This window comes from Elephas maximus, chromosome 4 (assembly GCF_024166365.1).
Source record: "Elephas maximus indicus isolate mEleMax1 chromosome 4, mEleMax1 primary haplotype, whole genome shotgun sequence".
NCBI lineage: Eukaryota > Metazoa > Chordata > Mammalia > Proboscidea > Elephantidae > Elephas > Elephas maximus.
The window spans coordinates 179,069,242-179,087,305 of NC_064822.1; the positions used below are offsets into that span (position 1 = coordinate 179,069,242).

General features: G+C 48.4%; 1 long non-coding RNA gene across 1 annotated transcript; it reads right to left on the reverse strand.

Annotated features, from left to right (window-relative positions):
- Positions 1-7,596: 7,596 nt before the first annotated feature.
- LOC126075997 (uncharacterized) lies at positions 7,597-8,632 on the reverse strand. Its single transcript, XR_007517388.1, has 3 exons — positions 8,511-8,632; positions 7,738-7,862; positions 7,597-7,657 (listed from the first exon to the last, which is right to left on the reverse strand). It is a non-coding gene; the product is annotated as an uncharacterized LOC126075997 (long non-coding RNA).
- Positions 8,633-18,064: the final 9,432 nt, after the last annotated feature.

Below are 18,064 nucleotides of genomic sequence, written 5' to 3' on the forward strand. Positions count from 1 at the left end.
AAGGCGCTTGCCCAGGTCACTTAAGCCAGCAAAGCACATCTCAGTTTCCTAGTCTGTTAAAAGCAATCTCAGGTCCAGGGCTGCTGCCTCCCCCAAGGAGGGAGGAAAGCTGTCAGTCAGCCAGGAGTACATCTCCTCCCTCCTCCCACGCCACCTGCCAGTGTCACATGGCACCAGAAGGGAGCAGAGCCGGCGGGGGTGCACCCCAAGGAGGCTGAGCAGGGAGTCCTGGGAGTTGCACCTGTGGGTGGCTGGGGAGTGGGCGGCGGCAGAAATGTGCACACGTGAGCTCGCTCACTTGCTCTTTCTCGAAGCTCCTCTGGATGCTGTTAGCCTGCTGGATCGATCAGCACCCCCCAGACTGGGGATCACGTTAGAAGCTTCAAGCATCAGACCACCATGCCAGCCTCCCCCTTCCCCCTCATCTGGCTTATTCAAGCATAAAATCCAGAAACCTATATGTCAGAACTGTGGGGTGGGGGTGAGGTGAGGTCAAGGTCCTTCTGAGAGCACAAATACAGCATATCTGTTCAATGCAGAAGCTCCAATGGCAGACTACCTGGAGCACAATTTGGGTTCCTTTCTGGCTGGTTGACCTCAGGCAAGTTCCTTGACCTCTCTGAACCTCCATTTCCTCACCGACTTTAACAGATAACATTTACCGAGCACTTGCTCCGGTAACAGGCATAGTTCGAAGCCCTGTATCTGTATTTAACCCTCCAAGCAACCCATGAAGCAGATATGAGTGTCATCCTGATTGAGACGTGAAGAAACTGAGGCACAAAGTGGTTAGGTAACTTGTCCAAGGCCACACAGCTGGGAAGCAGCAGAGCCAGGATTTGACCCCAGACAAATCAGGCTGCAGAGTCCCTGAGCGCCATCACTATTTCATCTGTCGTCTGCTGTTGTTAGTTGCTGTCTGTTGAGCTGGCCCCGGCTCATGGCGATCTCATTATGTATAACAGAACAGAACCTTGCCTGGCCCTGTGCCATCTCCACGATGATTGTTATAGTTGGGTCTATTGTGGCAGCTGTTCTGTCAATCCATCTCACTGAGGGTTTCCCTCGTTTTTGTTGACCCCTACTTTACCAGCCATGACGTCCTTTTCTGGTGATTTGTCTTTCTTGATGATGTGCTCAGAGTAAGTGAGTCAAAGTCTTGCCATCCTTGCTTCTAAGGGGAATTCTGGCTGTACTTCTTCTGAGACTGATTTACTAGTTCTTCTGGCAGTCCAGGGTATATTCAATATTCTTTGCCAATGATTTCATTCTACTTGCATCAACAATCAACGTCCGTGGAATCAGCAGTCAAGAAATCAAGTGATGTATTGCTTTGGACAAATCTGCTGCAAAAGACCTCTTTGAAGTCCTAAGAAGCAAAGATGTGTGCCTGATCTAAGCCATGGTCTCACACGCTTGTGAAAGTGCAACAATGAAAAAGGAGGATGGAAGAAGAATTGATGCACTGGAACTGTGTGTCTGTCGTCTACTGAGGATTTAATGAGATAAGGTGTATTAACTGCATAGCACCGTCCTGGCTCAGAGTAAACACTCAATAAATTATGATTATTATTAATATTAACAAGGTCATAGACCTTGGGAGAATCTAATGAAAGATACAGGCCTTCTTGGTAGAAGATGGCACATGTGTGCGCACAAACATTGCACACACTTTCATGGGGTTCCTGCCTCCTGAAGTTCATCCACCCATTTGGGGACCTCTACACAAGCCCAACACTGTTATTTATATACTAGTGTCATGGATTGAATTGTGTCCCCCAAAAATATATCAACTAGGCTAGACCATGATTTATAGTACTGTGTGATTGTCCACCAATTTTTCATCTGGTGTGATTTTCCTATGTGTTGTAAATCCTACCTCTGTGACGTTAATGAGGCAGGACTCAATCTACAAGATTAGATTGTATCTTAAGTCAATCTCTTTTGAGATATAAAAGGCAGACATGAGCAGAGAGACATAGGAACCTCATACCACCAAGAAAGCAGAGCTACGAGCAGAGTGTGTCCTTTGGACCCAGGGTTCCTGCATGGAGAAGCTCCTTGACCGGGGAAAGATTGATGATAAAGACCTTTTCTGAGCCAATAGAGAAGAGAAAGCCTTCTCCTGGAGCTGGTGCCCTGAATTTGGACTTCTGGCCTACTAAACTGTGACAGAATAAACTCCTGTTTGTTAAAGCCATCCACTTGTGGTATTTCTGTTATAGCAGCACTAGATAACCAAGACAACTAGGAAGGGAGAGGAAAGGACATGTTGAGTGTAGTCACATACATTACTACTTCATTCCGTCCTCTGAGGTGGGCAGATGAGGAAACTGAGGAAAATGTCCAAGGCCCCATGGCAAGCTGGTGGCACCTGTCTCCCCTCTTCTCAGAGTGTCACCCTCTCTCTGGCTGTGAATTACCCAGAAACACAAGCCAAGGTAAGGAATGGAGTTCTCATGGTGTGCCCTGCTGTGCACACACTCAGTGAAAGGTATTTGTTGAGTGAGTGACATAAGGTCATGAATGGGTTCACTCCTGGGTCAGGAACTCAGAGCTCCCGAAGTCTAGCTCCTCTCCTGGACTCTTACAGCTCCTCGTGAGAAGCAGGCAGAGGAAATGCAGAAGAGCAGGAGAAATCCTGGTACGTTACCCCCTTTTTACAGGCAAGAAAACCCGGTCTCCAAGCCTGAGTTGACTTACTCAGTCTCACACCTAAATGGTGGAAGCCAGGGCTGGAAATCAGGTCTCTTGATGCCCAGGCCAGAGTTCAGGCATCTGTGGCTGTAGGGAGGAACTCTGAACTCGGAGTCAGAACTTGACTGACATTTATTACTGCTATGGCCGTGTTGTTGTTGTCACTAGGTGCCATCAGGTCAGTTCTGACAAATAGTGACCCTATGTACAACAGCAGGAAACACTGCCCAGTCCTGTACCACACTCACCATCTTTGCTGTGCGTGAGCCCATTGTTGCTGCCACTGTGTCAATCCATTTGATTGAGGGCTTTCCTCTTTTTCGTTGACCCTATACTTTACCAAGCATGATGTCCTTCTCCAGGGACTAGTCCTTCCTGATAACATGTTCAAAGTACGTGAGACGTAGTCTCGCCATCCTCACTTTTAAGGAGCATTCTGGCTGTACTTCTTCCAAGACAGATTTGTTCGTTCTTCTGGCAGTCCATGGTATATTCAATATTCTTCGGCAACACAATAATTCAAAGGCATCAATTCTTCTTTGGTCTTCCTTATTCATTGTCCAGCTTTCAGATGTATATGAGGCGACTGAAAACACCATGACTCGGGTCAGGTACACCTTACTCCTTAAAATGATATCTTTGCTTTTCAACGCTTCAAAGAGACCTTTTGCAGCAGATTTGTCCAATGCAATGCATCTTTTGATTCCTTGACTTCTGTTCCCATGGACATTGATTGTGGATCCAAGTAAAATGAAATTCTTGACAACTTCAATCTTTTCTCTGTTTATCAAAATGTTGGTTATTGGTCCAGTTGTGAGAATGTGTGTTTTCTTTATGTTGAGGTGTAATCTACACTGAAAACTGTGGCCTTTTATTTTCATCAGTAAGTGCTTCAAGTACTCTTCACTTTCAGCAAGGAAGGTTGTGTCATCTGCGTATTGCAGGGTGTTAATGAGTCTTCCTCCAATTCTGATGCTGCGTTCTTCTTCATATAGTCCAACTTCTCGGACTATTTGCTCAGCATACAGATTGAATAACTGTGAAAGGATACAATCCTGATGCACACTTTTCTACGGCTATGGCTGTAGGCAAACCAAATGGCCCCAGTTGTTACATTTGCAAAATGGTGGTATTATCTGCCCTTGTAAAGCTGCAATAGAATTAATCAGTTTGACAATTGTTTGAAGTTGTCTGGCATGTCCCCCTCATTTGTCAAACAAGAACGGTAATGCTTACTCAGCCAGGTTGTTATGAGGATTAAATGAAACAAAGTAGATAGCATGCCTGGCATAAAACTACTGCTCAGTAAGTGGTAGCTGTTATTACGGAGGTTATCACCACAATGCCGAGCCCACAGGATGTATCCCTATGAATGTTGCATGACTGGATAGCTGGACCAATAGAGAGGCCAACAAGTGGTTGGCAGACCAGTGGGACGTGCAGTGGATGAATGGACGGATGGGTGTATGGATGGATGGATGAGAAGAAGGTGGCTGAACAGGCGAGAGAATTTGACGACAGGACAGGTGGATGGATGAATACATAGATAAATGGAGAAAAGTGAGAGAGAAAAATTTTAGTGTAGACCAACAGGTGAATGAGGGAGCAAAGGATGGATAGAAGGATGGATGATTGGATGGATGAATGAATGAGAGGGTGGACCAATAGCAAGCAGACAGAGAGATTGGTGGATGGTCAGATTAGTGGATGGATGGATGGATGGATGGATGGATGGATGGATGGATGGATGGATGGATGGATGGATGGATGGATGGATGGATGGATGGATGGATGGATGGATGGATGGATGGATGGATGGATGGATGGATGGATGGATGGATGGATGGATGGATGGATGGATGGATGGATGGATGGATGGATGGATGGATGGATGGATGGGTGGATGGGTGGATGGGTGGATGGGTGGATGGGTGGATGGGTGGATGGGTGGATACATGGATGGATACATGGATGGATACATGGATGGATACATGGATGGATACATGAGTGGAATAATTGGGGAAAAATAAATGCATTGACCAAAAAGCAGGAAAACAGGGAGATGGATGGATGAAGGACCAGGGAGTAGATGTTGCTTCCACTTGAACTGAAGCTGAGAAGTTGGAAGTGGTATGGACATTAAGGATGGGAGAGAAAAAGAGGTCAAGAACTTCTTTCTCCAACAGGGCGACCTTGGGAGGGAGGCCATTGAGCTGTTGCTTATTGTATTCCAATATCTATGCTTGGAATAGAAGTCCTATAGAGCAAGATGACTGGGAAGAGGACAGGTACAGGGGCCCCGACCGTCACATTCACACACTGCTTAATACCGAGTGCAGGTGGGAAAGTCGTCTTGGGGGAACCCTGTCCCCGACCACCCAGAGCTTTAGGTAGTCCAGCTCTTCCAGACATGGTATCAGCACCTTAGCAGAGAAGGGACCCTCAGCTCAAGAGGCTTTTGGCAGAAGCAAACGCAGAGTGTGTGCCTGGGGACTTATTGGGGCTGGCCAGAAGAACAAAATGTCCCATTCACCGAGGACTCTTCAGCAGGAAGAGACCTACCCTGGGAGGGAGGAGCCTTGAGTTTTATTGCTGGTACAGCCACCAATGCACTGAGTGGCCTTGGAAAACCCCCTTCACCCTCCAGCTTCAGTTTCCTCCTTGGTAATTTGAGCCAAATCATCTCCAGGGTCCCTTTCAGTATAGACAACCTATGACTTTCTGATTCTCAGGTTTCCAGTAGCATCCTAGGGAGGGGGCCAGATAAGTGGGGTGAGACCCTGGGGAAGTGAGCGAGAGGGGAGGGTGGTTGGGTAGTGGTCATCCCACTCCTCAGATGGTGCCCCAGAGTCTAAGAGCCTATTTCAGTCCATTTAGGGCTTAGCTGACAATGAGGACACCTTGCAAGGGTTCCCACTTCATTCAGGTGAAAGCTGAAGTCTCCACAATGACCACCACTTGCCATCAGGGCCCTACAGGCTCTGACCCCCTCCCTCTCTAGATCCTTCTCTTTCCACTTTGCCCATGGCTCACCCCACTCGGGCCCCACGGCATCTCTGGTGTTACTTAAACAGGCCAGGCAGCCCCCACCTCACTCACTGACCCCAGGGAACCATGTTGCCCCTCCCTCAGCTCCTGCATGACTACCTATTTAAATCACAACCCCTGTCCCCACCCAGCACGCCCTATCCCCCCAGCACTTACCACTAACACACTGTTTTGTGTATTAACTGTCTTCTCCCAAAGCAGAATGGCACCCTCACGAGGGCAGGGCCATCCCTTGGTCTGGCTCCTGGTGCACAGTGCAGGCTCAGTATTATTTGCCGTGATCATTGAATAGCTGTCTTGCAGTAACGAGGAGAAGAAGCACTAACACAGTGTTATAAGGAGCCCTGGTGGTGCAACAGTTAAGCGCTTGGCTGCTAACCGAAAGGTTGATGGTTCAAACTTACTCAGCAACTCTGTGGGAGAAAGGCCTGGTGATCTGCTCTAGTAAAGATTACAGCCTAGAAAACCATATGGGGCAGTTCTACATCATCACATGGGGTCAAGATGAGTTGAAATAGACTTGACGGCACCTAATAACAACAACAACAGGAGTCTCCCAGTGGTGCAAATGGTTGATGCTCAGCCACTAACTGAAAGGCTGGAAGGTCGAGTCCACCCAGAGGTGCCTCGGAAGAAAAGCCTGGTGATCTACTACCAAAAAATCAGCCACTGAAAACCCTATGGAGCACAGTTCTACTCAAACACACATGGGGTGGCCATGAGTTGGAGTCAACTTGTTGGCAATTGTTCTTCATATATTTTTTTAATTGTGTGCCAGGTACTGTGCTGAGGCCACTCATTTATTGCTCACGGCACCCCCATGAGGTAGACATGTTATTATTGCCTATTTTGCAGGTGAGAAAGGAGCCCTGTTCGCAAAGAGGTTAAGTGCTACACTGCGGTTTGAATCCGCCAGCTGTTCCTCGGAAGAAAGATGTGGCAGTCTTTCTGTGAAGATTACAGCCTGGAAACCCTATGGGGCAGTTCTACTCTGTCCTACAGGGTCGCTACGAGTCGGAATCAAATCAACAGCAATGGGTTTGGTTGTGTTGCAGACAAGAAAGCAGAGGCTCAGAGAAGAAGGGATTTGCTCAAGGTCCTACAGCAAGGCTGAGACTAGACACGTCAGAGTCTGGCCCAGAGTCATCCCACAAGAGCTCATGGAGTTAGTGAAGTCCCAGCCCTGCCATTACGGGATTGTAGCCTTGGGCAAGCCCTTTCCCCTCTCTGAGCCTCAGTTTCCTCATCTGTAAAATGGGGCAATCACAGCCTTGCCTTCACAGGGCTTTCTGAGGATTGAGAAGGCCAATGGGTATAAGCGCTCTATGTAAAGAGCTGTGCCTGTGTCCTTGGGTGTCATGGTGATGCCCATGACCTGCCCGCCAGCCCTTCCTGGCCTCTCAGACAAGCCCAGGACCCAGGCTCAGTTCCAGAATAGTCCATGGTAATGCTGCTAACTGTCTTGGGATCAGAGATTGAGCCTCTCCTCTCCGGGCCCCACTTTCCTCCAAGCTCTGCTGGATGAGGCCCCTCGGGAATTTCTCAGCAGCTGTTGGGACTGGACAGGCCACCCGGGAGGGGTGGAGCAGGAGGGGACAGGAAGACCTCAGAGCTTTTCCCAGGCTGAAGGCCACCAAGGAGCCATTTTTGCATTCCTCGCCACAGCTGGCCGGGGCTCCTGACGTGGCTTTCCCAGACCCCACTGGCCCCTGTCTGCTGGGGATAAACACGGGGAGGTGTGTTCAGGAGGGGACAGGAGGGCCTTTCAAAGAAGAGAGCTTACTGGGGCCGGACCCACACATACCCTGTCAGCTTGGGAGGCAACTGCAAACCTCTTGGGTAACGCCAGGCCTCAGTTTCCTCATGTGGAAAATGGATTTGGACTAGATGGTTTAGCCATGACTGCCCAGTGCTGGAGGCCAGAACAGACTAATCAGACCCCGCCCCCCGCCCCCCGCCCCCCGCCACCCCAGCCACCCATCCCCCACTCACTTCTCTGAGCTCTGGCCTCAGGCTCCGCATCTGTAAAATGGGTTGGGCTGGAAGATTCTGGAAATCCCTTCCCATTCTGCCATTCTGCCATTCTGTTATAGCTGGAAGAAGAAAGAGGGGTAGGGCTGGAAAGGAAAGAGCACTTAGTCGGCTCCAACTGTATGCCAGGTGTTTTTCAAACATTATTTCATTTGTCCACCAACACAAGTCTGTCATGTAGCTCCGTTTCAAATTCCATCTTCTACCACTTCGTGGGTTTTACCACTTCCTAGTTACTTGACCTTGGGCATGGACCCAAGCTCTCAGGCCCTCAGTTTCCTCACTTGTAACTACAAATGATGACAGCTATAACGCAGGGAAAGCCCTGGACACGGCGCCTGGCACCGCTGTTGAGTGACCATGTGTGGTAATAGGAGTAATAAGGATAATGCCACTTGCTGTCGAGTGGATTCCAACACATGGCGGCCCCACGTATGTCAGACAACTGGGCCCCATGGGGTCCTCGGTGGCTGAGTTTTAGGAAGCAGATGACCAGGACTCTCTTCTGGGGCACCTCTGGACGGACTCAAACCTCCAACCTTTCAGTTAGCAGCCGAGCACATGAACTGTTTGCAACACCCGGGGACTGGTAATCACTCTCAGTTAAGAAGGACTTGGTTTGTGCCAGACACTGAGCTGAGTATTGAGCTCACGCAGACATGATCCCGGCCCTCATGGAGCTTACAATAGAGCCAAGGAGAAGACTTAGAACAAATAATCACACAAATACTTACGTAATTATGGTGGAGGCCCAGGGAGGTCACATAGCTGGGAAGAGAAGTGGACAGGGTTTACATGCAACCGTCTGACTCCCAAGTCTTTATTTTCCCGCGGCTCTCAGCCTCTCAAGGGTGGTTGAGGCTGACCTTCTTGTGTTTCAGCAGAGGAAGCTGGGGACCAAAGACAGGAAGTGACGTGCCCAAAGTCACCCAGGGTGGCCAGATGCAGACCCAGGTCTCTGGGCGCCTTGCCCAAGTTCCTCCCAGGGGAGACGCTCTGAGGTGCAAAGCAATGATAATGACTAGTAACAGAGTGCTCACGGGGGTTTGCTCTGTGCCAGGAGTCAGGAAGGACATTTTATATGCCTGATCCCAGTCTCCATGACGCCCCATGAGAGAGACTCACTATCCCGTCTCATATGTGCCCAGGATCTGACATTTCAAAGCATCATAGAGACATACTTGCTAGAGTAGGGTCTTGGTTGAACCCCCAGATTCAAGTTTGCCTGACTTCCAAAACCATCCCTAACCCCTGTGCACCTCCCCCTGCCAGCTGGCTGGTCTGCAGGGGCCCTCCCTGCCCCGGGAGGAGCCTGGTGGCTGTGGTCCTGCTTAATCCCAGGGGAGGCATTCCTCCCGGGGACAGCCTCAGGGAGACAAGCGACCTCCTGGCACCATCTAGTGGCTCCGAGGAGATACGCTACTTCCCCGTGTAGCCTTGGCGGACCTACAGAGGCACCAGGTACCGTGGAGGTGGCTACAACTCAAGACGACCTCATGGTGTCAGAGTAGAACTGAGTAGAAGAACCCTGCCCCATAGGGTTTTGAATGGCTAATTTTTCAGAAGTAGATTGCCAGGCCTTTCTTCTGAGACACCTCTGGGTGGACTCGAACCATCAACCTTGTAGTTAGCAGTTGAGTGTTCAACCAATGCATCACCCAGGGATGTCCACAGAGTCACAGGGAGAGATAATAACAGAATGTCCTCGTCCTCCACCCAGCTTGATCCTTGTAGCAAATTGGCAAGGTTGAACTGGATGTGGTCAGAATGACCACTCTCATTTACAGTTGAGGAAACCGAGGTCCAGAGAGGGGACTGACACCCACCCTGTCAGGGGCAGGTCTAGGTGGGGTTGGCAGGGAGTTGGGACATGCTTTAAGCCCGAGCAGAGAGCCTGGCCAGTCCCTGGGAGGCCAGGACAAATGAACCCTTCATGGGGGCCTTTGAGGGATGGTGGGACACTGAGACCCAGAAGGGAGAAGGCGAGCCCAGGGTCCTACCACAAGCCAGAGGCCAAGCCAGGACCCCAGGTGGTCTGCTTCTCTGCCTCTGTTCCATGCAGACACGTGGGCTCCATGTCCATTTGTGGGAGGCCAGGGGAGATCAGAGTATGAGGCTATGCTGTTCTGAACCTGACCCTGGAGGGCCCATAGCCCAGGGATGGGAGGAGGGTGTGGCTGGTGGGAGCTGGATTAAGGGCTAGCTACTGGGGATGGGAAAGGGACACCTAGAAAGGAGGGTAGACTTGGCCAGGGTCTGGAAGAGGCAGAAGGGTCTGGAAGGGGCAGAAGGCCCTGTCCCCTCCTCCTTTGCCTCCTTAGCAACCCCTTCCCCTCTGGGGCTCCCTCCCTCCATCCATCCCCATGCCAACTGCCCTGGGCCAGGCCTCACCATCTTGCTCCCCTACCCCTCTCCTCTCAGTGGCCAGAGGGGCACCTACAACACAAATCCATCCCTCCCTGTCACTCCCATCCGACAGGAAAGCACACTCAATTGTTGCAGTCAAGGCCACCCCCCCCCCGCCCCTTGAGCCGGCCTCTTTCCCTCCTCTGCTGCCGGTGTCCACGGAGACCCAGAATCTCAGCTCTCAGAAATGACAGGGAGCTGTCTGCCATCCCCTGACAGACCTTTGCCTCCCTCACAGCCCACCATGCTTTGTGTTCACAGATCTTTTGTCCAGAATGCTCTCTCCTCCTTCCCTTGTCCTCCTGCCTCTTCTTTCTGGACTCAGTTCACATGTCCCTTCTCTGGAAAGCCTTCCCAGGACCCCGTCCTCCATAGGTTCAGAGAGATCACCCCCTTCCCAGCCCCCACCCCTGCCAGCTGTGCTCCAGCAGCACCCTGTCCACATGATGTGCTAATGTTTGGCTCGGGAGTCAGTCTCCGTTACTGAATGATTACAGCATGTTAAGTGGGATAATCTTTATGAAGTGCTTAGAATAGTGCCTCCATAGATGTCAGCCATCACAGTTACAACTGGAGCCAGGTCCTTGTCATCCTCGCGTGGCTGTGCAGAGTGATGGCAAGGACACTCACATTCCAGAGCGCTCACCCAGGGCCAAGGCCCTGTCCTGAGGGCTTCACTCACAGTCGCTCCCTTCATCCTCCCACACCCCACCCCCCCGTTGTCTTTGTCAGTTGCCATGAAGTCAATTCCCACTCATGGTGACCCTATGTGTGCAGAGTAGAATTGCTCCACAGAGTTTTCAAGGCTGTGACCTTTCAGAAGCAGATCGCCAGGCTTGTCTTCTGAGGCGCCTCTGGGTGGGTTTGAACCACCAATCTTTTGGCTAATAGTCGAGCACTTAACCATTTTTAACACCCAGGGATTCCTCCCAATGCCCTAGGAAGTAGGAACTCTTATTATCCCCTATATAGATGAAGAAACTGAGGTCAGAGAGGGAAGTGATGGAGTGGTGGGGCCAGGCCGCACTCTAACCACCAAACCAGCACCTGTCAGAATGTGTCCGTACGTGTGCTGTCCCCTCGGCCTGGAACACCCTTCCTCCCTCCCTGCTCGTCCCGTGGCCAGCTTGTTTCGTCCTCAGGTCTCAATTACGAAGCCTACTTCTTAAAGAGAACTTCCCTGACCACCCTAATTAGGTGGAGTCCACCTGTTACACAACATCATGACACCCACTCTTTTCTCCACAGAATGTATCTCAAGGTGTTTCTTTGATTTTGTTGTCTGTTGTTTGCACACACTGCACTCTCTCTCTTTCTCGTGCCCACACACTTGTACACACACACACAGAGTCACTCCCGACTGTGAGAGCAGAAACTGATTTTGCTCACTGTTTCATCCCTAAATCATAGCACGGTTTACCAGCTTTCAAGAGACCCTCACCCCCTGGGATTCACACCTTTGTGTAGTCCCTTCCCGGGGGACCTGTGTTACCAATAGGATGTTGTGTAAATGACTTTCAAGGCTAAGCCATAAAAGACATTGTGGCTTCCCTCTTGCTCTCTTGGATTACTACTCTAGAAGCCAGCGAGCAGCCATGTTGTGAGGACACTCAAGCAGCCCTGTGGAGGCGTCCACACTTTGAGGAGCTAAGGCCTCTTGCCATTGGCCAGCATGAGCTTACAGCCACATGAGCGAGCCGTGTTGGAAGTGGATTCTCCAGCCCCAATTCAGCTTTCAGATGGCTGTAGGCCTGAACAACATCCTGACTACAGCTTCATGAGAGACCCAGGCCAGAACCAGCCAGCTGAGCCGCTCCCAAACTCTTGGTCCACAGAAAGTGAGATAATCAGTGTTTATTGCTTTAAGCCACTAAGGTGTACAATAATTATTTATGAAGCAATACCAAAGAACCAAACCCCTTGCCATCGAGTCGATTCCCACTCATAGTGACCCTATAGGACCTGCCCCATAATGTTTCTAAGGAGCGCCTGGTGGGTTTGAACTGCTGACCTTTTTGGTTAGCAGCTATAGCTCTTAACACTATGCCACCAGGATTTCCTATGAAGCAATAGATAACTAACTCAATACTTAGTAAATATTTCTTATGTAAATAGCTGGATAGATGGATTTTGAATAATAAGAATAACTCACGCTCATTGTACCCCTTTTTTGTGCTGGGCACTGTGCTAAGTGCTTTATAGGTGTTAATTCATAATAAATTATCACAACAACCTTATGAGACGGTTTATGGATTGAAATGTGTCCCCTCAAAATATGTATTGGAATCCTCTTCCCTATACCTTGGAGCCCTGGTGGTGCAGTGGTTAAGAGCTCAAGCTGTTAACCAAAAAGTTTGGCAGTTCGAATCCGCCAGTCACTCCTTGGAAACCCTATGGGGCAGCTCTACTCTGTCCTGTGGGGTCACTGAGTCAGAATTGCCTTGACAGCAATGGCTTTGGGTTTTGGTTTTTATTCCTGTGGACGTAATCCCATTTGGGAATAAGGTTTTCTTTGTTATGTTAACGAGGCCATATCAGTATAGGGTGTGTCTTAAACCTAATGACTTCTGAGACATAAAAGAGCAGATTACTTTCAGAGAGAAACATGTTTAAGTAGTGGAAAGATAGATGACCCGTGAAGAACATCAACAAACCCAGGTTACCGAAGTTGAGACAAGGATTTGCCCCCACAGCACACAGAAAGAGCCCTCCCCCAGAGACGGTGCCCTGAATTTGGGCTTGTAGCCTCTAAACTATGAGAAAATAAATTTCTGTTCTTTAAAGCCACCTACTTGTGTTATTGCTGTTACAGCAACACTAAGAAACCAAGACAGATGGCTACTACTATTATGCCCATTTTATAGCTCTTTGATCTTCTTCAGTAAGTGCTTCAAGTCCTCTTCACTTTCAGTAAGCAAGGTTGTGTCATCTGCATATCAAAGTTTGTTAATGAGTCTTCCTCCAATCTGATGTCACCTTCTTCATATAGTCCAGTGACTTGGGTTATTTTCTTATTGAGGAAGATTAAAGACTACAGCCTTCAGTATGGATTACACCTCAACATAATGAAAACAAAAATCCTCACAATTGGATCAAAAAGCAACATCATGATAAACAAAGATTGAAGTTGTCAAGGATTTCATTTTACTGGGATCCACAACCAACGCCCATAGAAGAAAAAGAAGCAGTCAAGAAATCAAACGACACATTGTGTTGGGCAAATCTGCTGCCAGAGACCTCTTTAAAGTGTTGAGAAGCAAAGATGTCACTTGGTGGACTAAGTTGCCCCTGATCCAAGCCATGGTGTTTTCAGTCACCTCATATGCAAGCAAAAGCTGGACAATGAATAAGGAAAACCAAAGAAGAACTGATGTCTTTGAATTATGGTGGTATTGGCGAAAAATATTGATTATACTATGGACTGCCAGAACAAACAAATCTATCTTGGAGGAAGTACAACCAGAATGCTCCTTAGAAGTAAGGATGGCGAGACTGTGTCTCACATACTTGGGACATGTTATCAGGAGGGACCAGGCCCTGGAGAAGGACATCATGCCTGCTGAAGCAGAGCGTCAGCAAAAAGAGGAAGACCCTCAGAGAGATGGATTGACACAGTGGCTACGACGATGGGCTCAAGCATAGCAATAATTGTGAGGATGGCACAGGACTCGGCAGTGTTTCGTTCTGTTGTACATAGGTCCCTATGAATTGGAACTGACTTGACGGCACCTACCTACAACAACATAGATAGAGAAATAGACACAGTGAGGTAAAGAACTCACCCAACATCACGAGCAAAGCTCAGATTTGCAACCCACAGTTTGAGGACTCAAGCTTTGCTGGTAACACCACACTGACCTATCCCAGGCTCCCTGGTGAATTCATTGAGGGCCAGAAGGGGGTCACTGCCACAAAGCATATGGCCTTGAGGCTGGTCCCAAGTTGGGTTGACGTGGGCAGCAGAATTGGGAATGGTGTGGCTCTTCTCTGGCTGCTGGGAGCGCTACCCTGTCACCTACTGTTGATGCCACTGGGAGGGGACGGGCCAGGGGAAGGGCAGCTCTTGCTGAGTCATTCCCAGGGGAACCAAGTCACTACAGGGGGTTGAAGGTCAAGGGGCTCAGATTTCAGTCAGCTTCTCATTGCCATGATCCTTAGCAAACCTGCTAAGGTTACACGCCCTGGCTCTGTTCTCTGGATGTGAGACAACATGGCAGCGGAAGAGCTAGAAATAACAATGGAAAGCCCTGAGCCCCTCTTTCCCTCTAAGAAAAGGAGACTCAAAGGGCCTGTCTGCTTCAGAGGCAAAGAGCATTCACGCCCACACTGTGGTGAGAAGGGAATGGGCCACCTGGAGCCATCCCCCTTGTGAGAGGTGTTTGTCCTGGCTGTACCCATCACTCTTGCTGGGTGACCTCAGGCAAGTTCCTTAATCTCTCTGTGCCTCTGAAAAATTCATCTGAAGAAATAGGGATGATGATAGCAACCATCCCCTATAAATGAATGAGCCTGGCAGGAGACAAATGCTCACATGTGCCAGGTTTTTAGCTTCCATGGTGTGTTATCCTGGCCTTGCAAGGTGAGTGTTATTACTGTTATCTACAGATGAAGAAGCTGAGGATGAATTAGGTTAAGCCACTGGCCCAGGGGCCCACAGAGCTTGTGAGAGGTGGACACAGTCAGGATTTGAACCTGAAGAGTGAACTCACCTCCATGTCACCCTGCCCTATTTATTTTTGAGCTTTTGGCACCTGCCACTATGTGTGGCACATGTTAGATGCAGTCATTGCTGTCAAGCAAATGGGTAGAATGGGTTGATAGAGGAGACCATGAGCTCCTCGTCACTTCAGGCTATGCAAGCAGAGCCTGAACATGGTAGGTATCCTCTAGCATTGGGCTTGGTAGTAAACTCAGTGCCACTTAAGGTCCCTTCCTGCCCCTAGATACTAGGGCTGTATGCAACACCACTATGTTCCTCTGGAAGACAAAGAGGACTCAGGGGAATGAGGCCCAGATCCAGAATTTGTACAACGTCACTCATACAACCCAAGGTGAAGCTGGATCAGGACTTCCATCAAGGTACATGCTCAGTCAAACCCAGCTTACACCACCCCAGGCACAAGGGGAAGACAAAGGAGGTAAGTGAGCTCCTGCCTCCAATGTATTTGTTGTTGTTGTTAGGTGCCGTTGAGTCAGTTCTGACTCATAGCAACCCTATAGGACAGAGTAGAACTGCACCATAAGGTTTCCAAGGAGCTGCTGGTGGATTTGAACTGCCAGCCTTTTGGTTAGCAGCTAAGCTCTTGACCACTATGCCACCAGAGCTCCTTCCAACATACTAGGGAAGTCTACTCTTGTTAGCTGCCTATTCTGGACATTCCTTATCAGTGGAATCCTACAATATGTGGCCTTTTGCAGGCACCATTCTTTGAAGCTTTAGCATGACCCTTTGTAGTAAGATGGCGTTCTCTCGATTTTATAAACAAGAAAACTGAAGTTCAGAGTGGTCTAGTCACTTGCCCAAGGTTACTCAGCTGGGAAATGGTGGGCAGGATGTGGACCATGTCTGTCTGACTCTGGAGACCTTGGGCCACCCTTCTTTGGCTTAGAGCCCTGAGCTGTCCAATAGTTTTAGGGATTTGAAAGAGGAAGGCTGAGAGGGTGGGAGGAGTTTGTGGGCACTGAGGCCAGAGTTGGAGGAGGGGTGGAAGGTTGTAAGGAAGTGGTAGGTGGTGGGGAATACACAGGAGTCAAATCAACTACATCTATGGAAAGAGAGAATTGAAAACTCAATATCATCAGTCAGAAAAAGGCCAGGGGCTGACCGTGGATCAGACCATCAATTGCTCATATGCAAGTTCAAGCTGGAGCTGAAGAAAATTAGAACAAGTCCACAAGAGCCAAAATACAACTTTGAGTATATCCCACCTGCATATAGAAACCATCTCAAGAACAGATTTGACTCATTGCACACTAATGACTGAAGACCAAGCGGGTTGTGGGAAGACATTAAGGACATCATACATGAAGAAAGCAAAAGGTCATTAGAAAGAAAGAAAAGACCAAAATGGATGTCAGAAGAGACTTTGAAACATGTTTAAAGAAGCTTTAGAGTAGCTAAAGTGAAAGGAAGAAATGATGAAGTAAAAGAGTTGAATAGAATGTTTCAAAGGGCAGCTCGAGAAGACAAAGTACAGTATTATAATGAAATGTCCGAAGACCTGGAGTTAGAAAACCAAAAGAGAAGAACATGCTCAGCATTTCTGAAGCTGAAAGAACTGAAGGAAAAATTCAAGCCTTAAGTTGCAATGTTGAAGGATTCTACAGGAAGCATCAAAAGAAGATGGAAGGAATACACAGAGTCACTGTACCAAAAAGAATTGCTCAACATTCAGCCATTTCAGGAGGCCGCATATGATCAAGATCTCCTAGAACTGAAGGAAGAAGTCCAACCTGCAGGGAATGTTGAAAAACAAGCCCCCAGGAATTGACAGAATACCAGTTGAGATGTTTCAACAAATGAGTGCAGTGCTGGAAGTGCTCACTCATCTATATCAAGGAATTTGGAAGACAGTTTCCTGGTCAACCAACTGGAAGAGATCCATACCTGTATCCATTTCAAAGAAAGAAGATCCAACAGAATTGGGAAATTATCCAACAATATCATTAATATCACACACAAATAAAATTTTTGCTGAATATCATTCAAAAGTGGCTGCAGCAGTACATCAACAAGGAACTGCCAGAAATTCAAGCTGGATTCAGAAGAGGACATGGAACAAAGGATATCATTGCTGACGTCAGTTGGCTCCTGGCTTAAAGCAGAGAATACCAGATACATGTTTACCTGTGTTCTATTGGCTATGCAAAGGCATTCGACTGTGTAGATCATAACAAATTATGGATAACATTGCGAAGAATGGAAATTCCAGAACACTTAACTGTGTTCTGTACATAGACCAAGAGGCAGTCGTTTGAACAGAACAAGGGGATGTTGTGTGGTTTAAAGTCAGGAAAGGTGTGAGTCAGGGTTGTATCCTTTCACCATACTTTTTCAATCTATGCTGAGCAAATAATCCAAGAAGCTGGATTATGTGAAGAAGAACGGGACATCAAGATTGGAGGAAGACTCATTAACAACCTGTGATATGCAGATGACACCACCTTGCTTGCTGAAAGTGAAGAGGAATTGAAGCACTTACTGATGAAGTTCAAAGACTACAGACTTCAGTACGGATTGCACCCCTCAATATAAAGAATTCTCACAGCTGGACCAATAAGCAATACAATGATAAATGGAGAAAAGATTGAAGTTGCCAAGGATCTCACTTTACTGGGATCCACAATCAACACCCATGTGAGCAATGGTCAGGAAATCAAAAAGATGCATTGCATTGTTGTTGTTGTTAGGTGCTGTCGAGTCGATTCCGACTCATAGCGACCCTGTGCACAACAGAACGAAACACTGCCCGGTCCTGAGCCATCCTTACAATCAGTGTTATGCTTGAGCTCATTGTTGCAGCCACTGTGTCAATCCACCTTGTTGGCGGTCTTCCTCTTTTCTGCTGACCCTGTACTCTGCCAAGCATGTTGTCCTTCTCCAGGGACTCATTCCTCCTGACAACGTGTCCAAAGTATGTAAGACACAGTCTCGCCATCCTTGTTTCTAAAGAGCATTCTTGTTGTACTTCTTCCAAGACAGATTTGTTCGTTCTTTTGGCACTCCATGGTATATTCAATTCTTCGCCAACACCACAATTCAAAGGCGTCAACTCTTCTTAGGTCTTCCTTATTCATTGTCCAGCTTTCCCACACATATGATGCTATTAAAAATACGGTAGCTTGGGTCAGGCGCACCTTAGTCTTCAAGGTGACATCTTTG